Source organism: Sciurus vulgaris (assembly GCF_902686455.1).
Source record: "Sciurus vulgaris genome assembly, chromosome: 9".
NCBI classification, from domain to species: domain Eukaryota; kingdom Metazoa; phylum Chordata; class Mammalia; order Rodentia; family Sciuridae; genus Sciurus; species Sciurus vulgaris.
Window position 1 is genome coordinate 18,729,824 of NC_136469.1, and position 14,935 is coordinate 18,744,758.

The 14,935-nt window shown below is 36.4% G+C and overlaps 1 protein-coding gene and 1 long non-coding RNA gene across 8 annotated transcripts in view; one reads left to right on the plus strand and one right to left on the minus strand.

The window, feature by feature from the left end:
- The window catches only part of LOC306670203, a 505,412-nt gene that overhangs the window by 402,404 nt on the left and 88,073 nt on the right, over window positions 1-14,935 (plus strand). The window lies entirely within an intron of this gene.
- The window catches only part of ELF2 (E74 like ETS transcription factor 2), a 103,792-nt gene that overhangs the window by 34,161 nt on the left and 54,696 nt on the right, over window positions 1-14,935 (minus strand). For 2 of the 7 annotated variants that reach the window (XM_079154831.1, XM_079154829.1), the window contains exon 2: window positions 12,583-12,685. The exons of 4 other annotated variants lie outside the window; for them this stretch is intronic. The gene's annotated coding sequence lies outside the window, so the exon portion shown is untranslated. Of the gene's footprint in view, window positions 1-12,582; window positions 12,805-14,935 lie in introns of all 7 variants that reach the window. One more of the 7 variants, XM_079154830.1, reaches the window with a different exon arrangement.

A 14,935-nucleotide genomic window follows, 5' to 3' on the forward strand; every position in this document is an offset into this window, starting at 1 on the left:
GTTATATGTAAATACTATGTCATTTTACATAAGGGGCTTGAGTATCCAAGGACTTTGGTATGGGGAGAATGGGTACTGAACCCAAACCACCACAGATACCCAGGGACAACTGTAATTGGCTCCCATTTTCTACCCATCCTCAAACAGCAGTCACATGAGAACGTAACTACCACCAGGTGGCACCAAACCACAGTCAGACTTGGACCCACCTGGGAGAGCTTAATCTGAATCCTGAAACCTCCTATTCCCCCATTCTGCCCCCAATACACAGAGGAGACCTCCTTCTCTGCACAGAATGACCCTGGTCATTTCATTAAATTCACAGTAATGCCAGTTTTTACAAGAACTGAACTTTTGGAAATGTATTTACTACTATATGTGGCTATCTAATACATCACAATTTGTTGTAGATGCCAACCAAAAAAAAAAAAAAATTGGGGTTATGATAAAAGTGATAGCATCAGCTTAGGACTGTCCCCTATCCATCTTAGAAAATGACATTGAAACTAAGGATAACAAGGAGTTAGAAACTAAAAAAATGAAAAGAAATTTGTTCTGGAAAGAAAATGGTATACTGGAAAATTCAATGGAGGTAAAAAGTCTGGATTCATGGATGGGCACAACACTGTGTGTGTGTGTGTCTATGTCTGGGGGTGGGAGCTAGGATGTAATTCATTAGTGTGTGACGCCTGGGCCTGGGCTCTAGAGTCCTACTCAGCCTAAGTTTAAAACCCTGCTTCTACCCCTATAAAATAGTTGTTTAGCCTTCGAAACATGATCAAGCCTAAGGTTGTTGAGACTGTGAAATATATTAACATGTATAGCCTTCAGGACTATTCCTGCCAATGTAATAATTAAAAAAAAAAAAAAAAACTTGTATGTTAGGATTCTGGTGGATTTTTCTTGCTTTTGTTTTTGTTTTCTATTGTTGTTTCTAGTTAAATGAGAGAGGCCAAATTTTTCAGGTTCTTGATGGCCATGTTAAAAACTCCTGAATTTGTGCAATTAGAATAGGCTGAAAGATTTTAGGGAAATAAACTGGCATGATTTGGTAATGGCCTAGGAGAGGGAAGGGAAAAAAAAATCTTTGCTTCCCAAATGCAATTTTATTCATCCTCCCCAGCTCAGCTCAAATGTGAACTTTCCATTAGAATAGCTAATAGCTTTCTCCTTTCTTACTCTTATAACTCTGATTTTATTAAACCTTATGTATAAAGAGTTGTTTCCTTATATATTTTCCCCACAAGAGAGTAAGCTCCTTTACAGCAGGGGCCCTCTCTAATTTCTTTTCTAGTCCACACAAAAAGAGCACGGTGCTATGGACATCACAAGCAGTCTCAAGCAGCCCCACTAACAGTCTCAGATCCAGGGCAGCTCCTCAGAATCTTTTCCTTCCTTTGACAAACACAAGAATTCAGCCTGCTTTCTCTTCCTCCCAGCTACTGTTGCAGAGTTGTTTTCCCTCAGACTAGCTGCAGAACTCATAGAGTCTTTCATTAGCCTCCCCATTTCCTATGATCTGCAAGAACAAGTATATAGGAATTCTTTTTGTTAAAGCACCAGCTGCTAATTACTAGAGAAAGAGAAGACAACAAAATTAAACACGGGGTTATGCGATATCACAATGGCAGCTCCCTTTGTGAGACGGAAAGCTGAATGCACCGGCTCCTGCCTTTGCTTTTATTTCCAAGATGGTTCATCAAAAATCCTGCCTTTCTTCACAGAGGCCTCTCTTCCCAGAACACAAGCCTGTAGATGAAGCCGAGGCAAGATAATCTATGTTTCTTGACTATAGTCAACAACCAGCACTCGCAGAGTGCCATATAACATCAGCAATGGAATCAAAAACGAATGCGATTCTGCCAACCTTGCTTTTCAAACCAGATGGCTAAAGCTTAATGTTGTAGATCAAAATAGATACTAACTGTGGACCATAGTCTACAGCAATAAAAACAAAAGGTGTGGTTTATACAAGAAACCAAATGCTTCAGAAATTACCGCCTTTTAATTTCTCATCCCAAACTAAATCCTTGGTTTCCTCTTCGAAAGAATTTTTTTCATTCCAAGTAATTATTCTAAGTCTTGACTCTGTTTTCTGATAATTGATTTGCAGAAAAAATAAGAATTCAGATCTTCCTAGAAGTTTTGTCAAACATGATGCACGATAAGCAGTATATTTTTGTTACCTAGATTGAAGAACTAAATCTTTTCTTTTTGATGTAGAACATTCTACAGTGATCTCCTGCAAATTCATCTACTAATAAAATCTCTTTGAAATGCTAACAAATAATTCTATTGTTTGAATATATTCTTATTTTTATTTGAATATATTCTTAAATAAATCCTGAAAAATAATTACATATTATCACTACCAGTCTAAAATAAAACATGAACAGTATTTGCTGTTAAAGTAAAAATTTTTTTAATTACTTGTTCTTTTTAAGTACTGTATGTATTTTGGCTGATTTATAAAAGTGAAAAGAAGTAAAAAATACAGTTACAACCAAACACTGACTTAAAACCTGAAGAATATAGAAGTTCTTTTATTATTTAAAAAAGAGTTCTATTTTTTTTCTTTTTATTTATTTTTATATTTTGGTACCAGGGATGCTCAACCACTGGGCCACATCGCCAGCCCTTTTTTTAATTTGTTAATTACACATGACAGTAGAATGAATTTTAACACACTGTACACAAATGGAGGAAAAAAATGTTCTATTTTAGATAGAACATTATATCTGATATTCTATCTTAATGGTGCATAATGGAAGGAAAAGAATATGAAATATATATACATGTATTTTGAGGGGAGGTGGTGATGGGGGTTGAACCCAAGATCTCACATGTGCTAGCAAGTGCACTACCACTGAGCCACATCCCAAGCCCTGAACTACATAGTCTCTTCTCTTGCTAAACTCAATGAGAAAAAACAAAAAACTAGACATGTAAAATATAAAAAGGTCAAAGTCATCCTACTTCATCTAATCCTCTTCCTCTTCATAAGTAACACTGCAAACAGGTTAAGTTCTTAGTGCTGTACCCTAATTTTTCCATGAAGAGAGGTGGGGGGGGAGTCATTCTGATTTTTATTTTTGTTGTTGTACTGGGACTTAAACCCAGGGGCACGTCAAATGTTTACTTTGAGACAGGGTCTCCTTAAGCTGCTGAGACTGGCCTCAAATTTGCAATCCTCCTGCCTCAGCATCCCAAGTCAGGTGTGTACCACCATACCCAGCCCACTCCAATTTTTGATGGTATTGTTTCCTTGCATTAAAAAATTTTAAGACTTGAAAAAGCAGCCCTAAAATTCATTTGAAAAAATAAAAGACCCAGAATAGCCAAAGCAATTTTAAGCCAAAAAAGCAATGCTGAGACATCACACCTAACTTCAAATTACATTACAGAACTATAGTAAAAAAAAACAAACAAACTGCATAATACTGGCATAAAAATAAACACATAGACCAACAGTACAGAAGAGAAGATATACACAAACCCACACACACCTCTGTAGTCATTTGATCCTTGACAAAGGTGCCAAAAACAAACACTGGAGGAAAGACAGCCTTTTAAACAAATGGTGCTGGGACAACTGGCTATCCATATGTAGGACAATAAAACTAGACCCTTATCTCTCACCCCACACAAAAGTCAACCCAAAATGGATCAAAGACCTCAGAATTAGACCAGAAACCATACAATTCCTAAAAGAAACCATAGAGTCAACACTCGAGCTTTTAGACACAGGCAATGACTTTCTCAACATAAGTCCTAAAGCTCAGGAAATAGTGCCAGGAGTTAATAAGCAGAACAGCATCATATTAAAAAGCTTCTGCACAAACCTGGCAGGATAGCGCACACCTTTAATCCCTGTGGCTCTGAAGGTTGAGGCAGAAGGATCTCAAGTTCAAAGTTAGCCTCAGCCAAAGTGAGGCACTAAGCAACTCAGTGAGATGTCTCAAAACAGGACTGGGAATGTGACTCAGTGGTCAAATGCCCGAATTCAATCCCCAGTACCCCCTCCAAAAAAAAAAAAAAAAAAAAAAAAAAAGCAAAACAAAACTTCCGCAAAGGAAACAATTGAGAATATGAATTGAAAGCCCACAGAATGGGAGAAAATCTTTGCTAGCTACTCTTCTGATGAGGATTAATATCTAGAATATATAGAGAAATCAAAAAATTTACACCAAAAAAAATCAAAGAACCCAATTAGCTAATGGGCAAATGAATTAAGCAGACACTTCTCAAAAGAAGAAATATAAATGGCCAACAAATACATGAAAAAATGTTCAACAACATTAGCAATCAGGGAAATGCAACTCAAACTACTCTGAAATTTCACCTCACACCAGTCAGAATGGCAGTCATCAAGAATACAAATAATAATAAATGCTGGAGGGGATGTGGAGAAAAAGGAACACTTTGACAATGTTAGTGGGACTATACATTAGTATAACCACTATGGAAATCAGCATGGAGGTTCCTCTATAAAGACTAGGCATGGAACCACCATATGAACCAGCTATACCACTCCTCGGTATTTATTCTGAAGAATTAAAGTCATTCTACTACAGTGAGACATGCATACCCATGTTCACAGCAGCACAATTCATAATACCCAAACTATGGAACCAGCCTAGGTGTCCATCAACGGATGAATGGATAAAGAAAATGTGGTATATATACACAATGAAGTTTTACTCAGCCATGAAGAAAAATGAAATTATGGCATTTGCAGAAAAATTGATGGAAGTAGAAACGATCGCGTTAACTGAAATAAGTCAAATTGCCCAGAAGGTTAAGGGTCATATATTTTGCTTTTATGTAGAAGCTAAAGAGGAAAAAGGAAAAGAAATGTGGGGGTGGATTTCCTAAAAATCAAAGGGAGATCAGTAGAGGAAAAAGACCAAAGGATGTGAGATAGGAAGGGAGGGGGGAATTGCCGTGGAGTGATACTGCCCAAATTATATTGTTATACTGAGTGCGTGTACGAATAAGTAACAACAAATCCCATCATTATGTTCAACTATAATGCACCAATTAAAAAAATTGTGAGGAAAAATTATGAGATTTAGGAATGCTTAATTTCTTTTGACTTGTTCCTTTGCCCCTAAACTCAGGTTGTCAGCTATGTCCTCCTGATGAAATTTAACTGTGAACTACCACAGAAGCAATAAAGTTAAGTTTGTAAGTATCTCTATGATACCTAAGAGATACTATAAGGAAGAGGACAGGGGAGAAGTTAGCAGTGGAAGCATGAGTTTAACCATTATTGCTTACTTCCAAATATTAACTCTAAAGAAGAACATAACTCCTGAATATCTGATTTACGACAAAGCAATTTTAAACAGTATGATGAACTTACAAAGGTTTTCTCCACTAGATTCTAAGTGCCATAAATGCAGGAGACTCCTTCTTGTCTAGCACTAGCCTCATGCCTTAAATAGTACCTGATACACAGGAGGTACTCGATGAATATTTACTGATGAATTAATTACAAGCAGTAATGTATTTTATCCTCTCAGATAACAGAAAGAACTTTATGGTCTTCTTCCCCTCAGGAGCAAGCCTTAGTGGCTGTTAGAACACAGCACAAATGCAGCGATGACTGGGTTTTCACAGTGGCAGAAGCTCCTTTGGTGCTGTCATTCCCAAAAGCCTAGGGAAATAATTCTCCAAGCCTGATCCCTGGGCCAACAGCAACAAGTATCACCTGCGGACTTGTTGGAAATGCAGATTTTCAAGTCCCACCACAGACCCACTGAATCAGAAATTCTGCCAGCTGGGGAACAGTGGCATGTGCTCATAGTCCTAGCGACAAGGAAGGCTGAGGGAGGAGATGAACTGAACCCAAAGTTCAAGACCAGCCTGAGCTACATTCTCAGACCTCATCTCAAAACAAACCAACAATAACAACAACAAAAACCCAGCTATGATGGCCCAGCAATCTTTCACAAGCCCTTCAAATAACTCCAATGTGAGCTCAACTTTGAAAACCACTGGCCACAGAAATTTATGCTGTGAAGACAAAAGAGATTTCAAACCAACAAAGAAGTCACAAAATATTGAATGGACCTTCAAAGAAATACTAAATATTCAAATGGTCAAAGAAAATAAATGAAGTCTATCAATTAAATTAAGACATGGAAACTACCACTACATACATATATTTTCCTCCCCCTTAAAAACCAGCAGGTATCATAAAAAACTGTACTTAGTATGTGATACATTTAATATAGCTTTTAGAGCCCTACTAAGGGGTCTGGGGTTGTAGCTCAGTGGTAGAGCACTTGCCTAGCACATGTGAGGCACTGGGTTCGTCTTTTAGCACCACATATCAAGAAGTAAAAATAAAGGTCCATCAACAACTAAAAAAACATTTGTTTAAAAAAAATCCCAAATATGGATTATTAGGGAAAGGAGAACAGAAGCAGGGCAGAACAAAGGAAGAATGAATGATGGAAAGGTGGATGACAGTTAAAGTAACAAATGGATGAGATTAGGGAACAAGCTTTCAGCTTCTAATGAAATTTAGCACTTGAATTTCAACAGTTTCTTTTTTCCTATATTGGGTATTGAACCACATCTCCAGCCCTTTTATTTTATTTTTTTTTTTATTTTGAGATAGGGTCTCACTAAGTTGTGTGGGGCCTCGTTAAGTTCCTGAAGCTGGCCTCAAATTCACAATCCTCCTGCCACAGCTTCCCTATGTTGCTAAGATTACAGGCAGGCACCACTGTGCCCGGTTAGCACTTAAATTTTAAATAAAAGCACAACTTCATGACCAATAAAAATCACAGATATTTTCATACTATATTACATCTATTAGAGATATCTCAAAATAGTTATGGTCACCCTACTTGGAACTACAGCAGCGTATGAGATCTGCCATTAGACCTCATTACTTAAGGCAATAAGCAGCACATGCACTTACATGTGACAATTTAAAATAGTTTGATAACTATCCATATTTTTATTCCCTGTACTGCTAGGCATTTTACTTTACTATTGCCTGACTGAGGAGCTCCTTTAAGAATCTGAGGAAACCTTTTGGCAGAAAGATGTTCATACCCACCCCACTCCCTGATATCCACTCCTCACCCACTTGTGTTTAAAAAGTTCCATTAAAATCAAAACACAACATTAGGAGTACAATAATCAATAGTTGGAAACCATAATTAAAAGAGACAGAGACATCTTTACCATTCAATTGAGGAATTTTTCACATTATACAGGAATTAAATAAAAGCATCTCTCTGCAGATAAACAGACTTCTCCTAAATTCCTTAATCTTATCAGAAACATTTAGGTATTCTAAATTCAAACATTTTTGAATTTAGAATGTTTGAATTTTGGAAAGGTATTAACAATACACTTGCCAAATATAACAACCCTGGCAGACAAGTACTCCCATAATAAAACTGATAAATCATGGAAGAATTGAGAAATTCTTCCGAGTTATCTGACCACAGATTTGAAAGACTAACCAGATAAAAGTGGGAGGGGTTGTATTTTTAGTATGTATTAAGTCTTAGAAAGATGTGTAAGTTAGTGAGCCACAATAAAAAGAAGTGTAAGAGCTGAAAATGGAAAGGTGAATATAATATGATAGTGTATCAAAGTCTTATGTCTCTCTCTGATCTGAGTGTGTATGTGTGTGCATGTTGTGTGTGTATGCACACTAGAAATTAAACCCAGGGCCTCACACATGCTACACATGCATTCTACATGCCCAGGGCCAGTGTACCTTTCTAAGGCATTTCATATTACCCAGTATGTCCTAAAAAGGGCTTTATGAAGGAAAATGATCATTAAAATTGTGTTTTCAAAAGCTTATGCTAGCAGCAATATGAAGAAGGATAGATGAAGTTTTCCTCATGCCAACACTATGCTAAACAGTAAATAATCTTAATTTTTACAACAGTGAAAGGTAAATGATACTTCCTATTTTGCAGATAAGAAAATTCACACTAAGAGAAACTGAGTGGTTTCCTCAAGGTCACATGAATATTAAAAGTAGAAAGGAAACATGATTCTGTTTTAATATCTGGTAGCAAAACAAATCCACAATGTATTAATATTTGCTTTATGAAGGCCTATTAAGAAGTGAAGAATAAAGGACCTGTCTGCAGTGCTCTAGAACAGAGCCTGTCCTGGGAATCAGGAGACCAGGGTTTTGGGACCAGTTCCACTGCTAACTGGCTCTGGTGCCTTTTAAGAATTGGACTAGCTTAGCCCTGAAATTCACTCCTACTTCTATATTTTTACAATCTCTCTTTGTAAAAATGCCACAGATTGACTTAAAAAGCATTCCCAAAATAGTAGAATAAGGTGGGGATGACAAACAGAAGGCAACAAAACATCCAGCTCTGAGAATAGGCTTAGATGTATCAAACAGGTAAATGTCTGCTGTAGAAAATAAGAAAAAAATCAAAGAACTGAGAAACAGGTTGCTTAAGGAAGATGCCAGAAGACACAAGTGAGTGGGATGGAAACACATCTGAACCTAAGTTTTAACTGTAGCCAGGTGAGCATGCTTCCTGCCCCACTTGCCAAGAACTGTTACAGTAATGCTGATGGAGTGGTCAAAAAAGGAAGCATCATAACAACTCTTCTTCATTTAAAGAAAAACAATGGAAATACCTTCTGCCACAGGTATTAAGTGACCTCCCTGAAAAAGCCCACATATACCTCAAGGAGAGGATCACAAGCAAACATCATCCTCACAGATAACCAACCTATCTATGCTTCTAACTTTACTTTTTTCAAGATGTTTTAGCAAGTTCAAAAAGAAAGCCAGAGCTGGGGATATAGTCAGTTGGTAGACTGCCTGCCTCGAAAGCACAAGACCCTGGGTTCAAATCCCCAGCACTGAGTAAAAAAAAAAAAAAGGAAAGCCAGGGCTGAAGATGTCATACATGAGGCCCTGGGTTTACTCTCCAGCACTGCCAAAAATAAATAACTAAATAGATAGATAGACAGATAGATAGATAAATAAATAAAAGGAAGCTAATGGCATTAGTTTCTTGGTCCAAAACTTAATTCTGATCACTAAGATAATTTAGGGTCGGGTCAATACTTATAACTCATGATATTTAACTCTCTCTCACATACAAACTTACAAAGTCTAAACCTGGAAGCGGGAGAATACACTAGTAAGCAATGAGAAAAGCAGCATTAAGAAGTGGCAGGCTTAAAAAAGAGGTTAAACAGCTAAATATATGCAGTTTATTATAAAGGAGAATCATCAGCCCTGTGTCTCCTTATGCCAGCAAGACACTCACACTAGGTGGTACTACTTTAAAGACAGAAAACTGGTCTGTAAGACTTACTCATAAGAGATGTTATATACTCTAAAAAGAGATACCTCTTCTTTAAAAATCACAATTCACATTTGCATATGAAAATGCTGTAAATAAATCTACTTAATTTAATTCACCCAAAATTCTCTAATTTGTTGAATCAATAATTCTGTTCTGTATGTGTGTGTGTTGCTGAATATTGAATCCAGGGCCTCTTGCTTGCTTGCTAAGCAAGTGCTCTACCACTGAGCTACAGCCCCAGCTCAAAGAGTCCTTTTTTTGGTACTAGGAATTGAATCCAGGGGCACCTAACTACTGAGCTACATCCCCAGTCCTTTCTATTTTTGATTTCAGAACAGAATCTCACTAAGTTGCTTAGGATCTTGCTAAATTGCTGAAGCTGGTCTCCAACTTGCAATCCTTCTGCCTTAGCCTTCACAGTAGCTGGGATTACAGGCATGCACTGTCATGCTGAGCCCAAAGATTCCATTTTTGTTTAACAGTTAATATTATATGGAAATCATATTGAAAAATACTGCTATTTTTTGATGTGAGCATCTTTTACGTACTAGCCATATCAACTAAAAGAAAAAATTTAAAGTTTCAGGAGTTTATAGTCAAAGTTAAGTAATGTTTGTGCGACTGGCATAACAGAAGGAAAAGCTACCCAATCTCAATAGTAAAACTAAGGCTTCAAATGTCAAAATAGGATGAAGCTACTGACCATCAGTAGGGTATGTTTTGAGGTCCCAATCCTTGCCCCAAAACGACACAATAGGCTAGTGCCACAGGTTCTTGTCTGATTCCTGTTGTAACCAGAGAAAGCTATCCAAAGACAGAATGTTTGTATATACCTTGAAATAAAGCTAACTGAAGATTAAATGTGGATACTTCAAAAAAAAAAAAAAAAAAACAGATCTTCAGTTTCATGAAGCATCTTTTTAATTAGGAGAGTGACCTGATAACCATGTCATAGGCTAATTCATGCTTCTATAGTATGTTATTATAAACAGGATCTCAGAATTGACACGGATCATAAAAAAGAAATCTGGTTTGTATATGTACCTGACACCTGAATTCCCTTCCCCATATCCCCACTGAGCGGCATTCTAGTTCATGTTTTAAATCTGCAGTTGCCAAGACACAACTATCTGGAACAATTGCCTTGCTTCAGAGCTAGGATATAAATCACTATTTAAATCCCTATATAAAAATATAAACTGGTACCTAATAGGGCACTCCCTCCCAAAAATTGTAGAACTGAAAGGTAACTTCCTTTTTAGCAATTAAAAAAGTTCACTAATCTGGGATCTTTCATACTTGCTATTAATATCAAAACAGAATAATAGATATCTTCAGGAAAAAGGAAAGAGGAGCATATTAGATCAGGCCACACAAAAAGAATTTAAACTAATACTACTCCAACATTTAATTTTGGGAGTAGGTGCAGGAGCATTGAGTCTTTCACAGCTTTTTTTCCTGTTTAAATATTGTATATTACTTTTTTAAAAATGGTTCCATTATAAAGCCCTTTTAGGGCTGGAGATAAGCTCAGTTGGTAAAGTGCTTGCCTCACATGCACAAGGCCCTAAGCTCAATCCCCAGCAGCACACACACACACACAAAGAAGCCCTTTTATTTACATTTAGTTGTACAGGCTCAAAGCACAGCTCTTCCACATGTAACTATGCTCATAGCACCTACTATGACACTTCATTTCATTTTCTTTTTACATCACATAATCCCATTAAAAAGTGACACTCTGTTGGGTGAGGTGGTGCACACCTATAATACCATCAACTCAGGAGAATCTGAAGTTCAAAGCCAGCCTTGGCAACTCAGCAAGACCCTGTCTATATTAAAATTAAAATATAAAAAAGGCTGGGGATGTGGTTCGGTGGTTAAGTGCCCCTGGGTTCAATCCCTGATTATCAAAAAAAAAAAAAAAAAAGTAACACTCAACCCGAATGAAACTATTTTCTGAAGTAAATATGTCATATTAAAATAATTTTTACTCTTCTATCTCAGCTGGGAGTAGTGGCACACATCTGTAATCCCCGTGAATCAGGAGGCTGAGGCAGGAAGATCACAAGTGTGAGTCCAGCCTAGGCAACTGAGCAAGACTGTCTCAAAATTAAAGTAAAAGGGAAGGGAGCCTTAGGGATGTGTGAACTCAGTGGTAGAGGACTACTGCGTTCAATCCCCAGTAGAGGAAAAATCCCTCTCCCTCCACAATCAAGTACCTTATTGTTAGTTGGAATGCTCTTAAATAATAGTTAAATTATTTCTTATTTTAAATATCCTCTCCTGAAAAACAGTAAGGGGGGACTGGGGTTGTGGCTCAGTGGTAGAGCGCTTGCCTAGCATGTGTAAGGCACTGGGTTCAATTCTCAGCACCACAAATAAATAAATAAAATCCATGTCCACTGACAATTTTTTAAAAATTAAAAAAAAAAAATAAAGAATTTAGGGAGCTTCCTCAGCACACATTAGGATTTCCATACTGCAACTCACCCCCATTTTTCATAAGCTGGACATTTTTATGTCAATTCGAAGTAAACAAGTGTTTGGGAGAAGACTCAAAATTCCGTGATATCTTATTTCAGTAATACTAAGATGCACATTTTTTTATATTTGCCATTTTGGAAACCAGGACATATCTGAAAATTGAAGGTCTTTTAGAATGTGTAATTGGCGTGTCTTTCTCGTTTAGTGGTATAAAAATAATGTTTCTTACCACTGTTGGCATCTTACACTAAATGAAATTGTTATTAAAATGTTAAAAAAACTTTCTCCAATATGCTTTCTAACTGACTTAAATCATAGTACAAATTCAAACAATTCTGGAATAAAAACTCAATACACTTAGGATTCACATTTTGCCATTTTAGAAAATCTATGGCTATCACAAGAAAATAGATAACTGGAAGAAAACTTTTTTAAAAATTTAGGAAAATATCTGGGTTAAAAAAGAAAATAACAAAAGCAAAAAGGAAAGAAAAAAAAAGACTTGAAGATGTTCACTCAATAGCAGCTTCTAAGGAAGTAGAGGTATGAAGTAGCCCTATAGCTTTATCTAGAAAAGAAGCAATTATTAGGAGCAAGGTGAGGGGTGACTCAGACAGCAAACCATCAAGAAGGAAAACATTATTTTATTATTTCTCCCTCTTTAAGGAGGGAACATGGTCACCCTTTAAACAAAAAAGTATTATAGGTAGATGAAATTATTTTAATTAAATATTAAACGGTAAACATTCTTAAAAAATTAAAACCAACCTACCAGCATTGTCTTCCTTCTGGCTCAATCTGTTTCACCTTCAGGTAATCCTAGGGTAGGGGCTCCTTTTCAGATCCCCAGTTTTTCATGTCGATCTTCTACCTCCCTGTGGCAACAATATTTTCTAATTAAAAGAGTCCTTTTGTGCCACAGGGAGGATTTCTGATGGTATAACAAATATAAATGTTATCACTCACAGTTTATCATGAAGTCAAACTAGGATTCCTGAGATTTTTCAAAAAAGAAATTTGTCTTCTTAATTTTTAATTGATGTTTTTATTTTTTTATAACCACATTTTAAAAACCAAAATTTTGTTTGTTAAAAAAATAAGCATTGCTTTCTTATTGAATTATATAAAAATTCTTACTTATCTGTCTTTTCAACTAACCTTTAAATACAATTTTATTGTTTATTAAAAGAGGTTTTTTTTTTTGTTTTTTTTTTTTTCGTTTTCTTGATCATTAACTATAAGAACAACATCTTTTGTTTTGATGCCTGGTTAAGAAGCAAAGTTCAGGGCTGGGGATGTAGCTCACTAGTAGAGCACTTGCCTAGCATGTGTGAGACCCTGGGTTCAATCTCCAGCTCCAAGTCCTGGGAGATGATAGAGGAAGGGAACCAGGGAGAGAGAGGGGGAAGGAAAGGGGTGATGCTAGGGCCATACTGACCAAATCATATTGTTAAATGTGTGCATGTACAAACATGAAACAATGAATATAATTATTATGTATAATTATAATGCATTAATAAAAAATGAAAAAAAAAAAAAAAAAGCAAAGTCCTACCTCTATAGATCAGAAGAGAAAAGCAAGAAGGTAAGGATCACTTCACAGCCAAGGTTAATTAGTAAAGATTAGTAAGTCTATTTGTATTATAGAATACAGGGTGATTATGCTTATAATATACATTTAAAAGAAGAGTAGAAAGAAATGTTTAAAAATGTTTAAAATTAAAAAAATAAGCAGCAGTGAGCTAGCCATGGTGGTCTATTCTATAATCCCAGTTACTCAGGAAGCTGAGGACAGAAGGATCACTAGAGGTCAGAAGTTCAGGGTCAGTATGGGCAAGCACCAAGTATCCAACTCAACAACCTAAAAGATGAAGGTGACAGTACCAAATTAAATTAAAGTCATTTTGGGGGAAATAAATTCATTGTCTCCTTGTTGGTAAGATTAAGGGTGATGATTTTCAATTTGCCTAGCTTACTCTCTGCAATACTTTCCAGTTTTTCCATTAAGCACATATTGCTTTTATGATAAGAAAAAAAATCAAACAGTATAAGCAAGAATGATTAAAACAAACTGTGATTATGAGACAAAAGCTCATTTAAATATAATATTATGGCTTTGACATAATACATTAAATGGCTATATTTATGTCTTTCCTACAACTACCTTTAACATTTTAAATAACTTAGGGCACTCAATATTTAGTGTATTTACAAAAAAGAAAATGTATTTAAGATTTTACAGGCCAGGCACAGTGGTACATGCCTGTAATCCCAGTGTTATGGGAGGCTGAGGCAGGATTGCAAGTTCAGCATTTTAGCAAGAACCTGTCTCAAAATAAAAATTAAAAAGGGCTTGGGGAGCTGGGGCTATAGTTCAGTGGTAGAGCATTTGCCTCGAACGTGTAAGGTACTGGGTTCAATCCTCAGCACCACATAAAAAATGAAAAAAAGATACTGTGTCCATCTATACTAAAATAATATTTTTAAAAAAAAAGAAGGGTTAGGGATGTTTCTCAGTGGTTAGTGCCCCTGGGTTCAATCTCTAATACTCCCCTCACCAAAAAAACTTACATACTGTGATGAGACTACAATACTAACTCAAAACTTAGTTTGTGCAGGGCACAAAGGCGCATCACCAGCAACTCAGGAGGCCAAGGCAGGACTGTCAAGTTCAAGGCCAGCCTCAGCAACTTAGCAAGAATCTCAGCAACTTAGTGAGACCCTGTCTCAAAATAAAGACTGGGGATGCAGCTTAATGGTAAAGTGCCCTTGGTTCAATTCCCAGCATCAAAGATGGGGGGACTCAATTTTTCAATATTTCCTAACTAGCTATTATATGTTCAATACTATATTCAAATAGAAAAAAATAGAACCTCCATCTTCACGGTGCTCATACACTCACTGGGAAAACAAAAGAATATATGCAAGAATAATGTAAGAAAAATGCCTGAATTCAGATGGTATGATAGACAATCAGAAAAGAGAATGTTTAATGTAGACCAAAATAGTTGTGGGAAGTTTCATGAAGTTGAGTAAAATGAACAGTATCTGAGCACATCATGAATAAAGGAAACATCTCTAAGCAAAACCACAGAAGCATAAATAAATAGCACAGTTCATGCCAG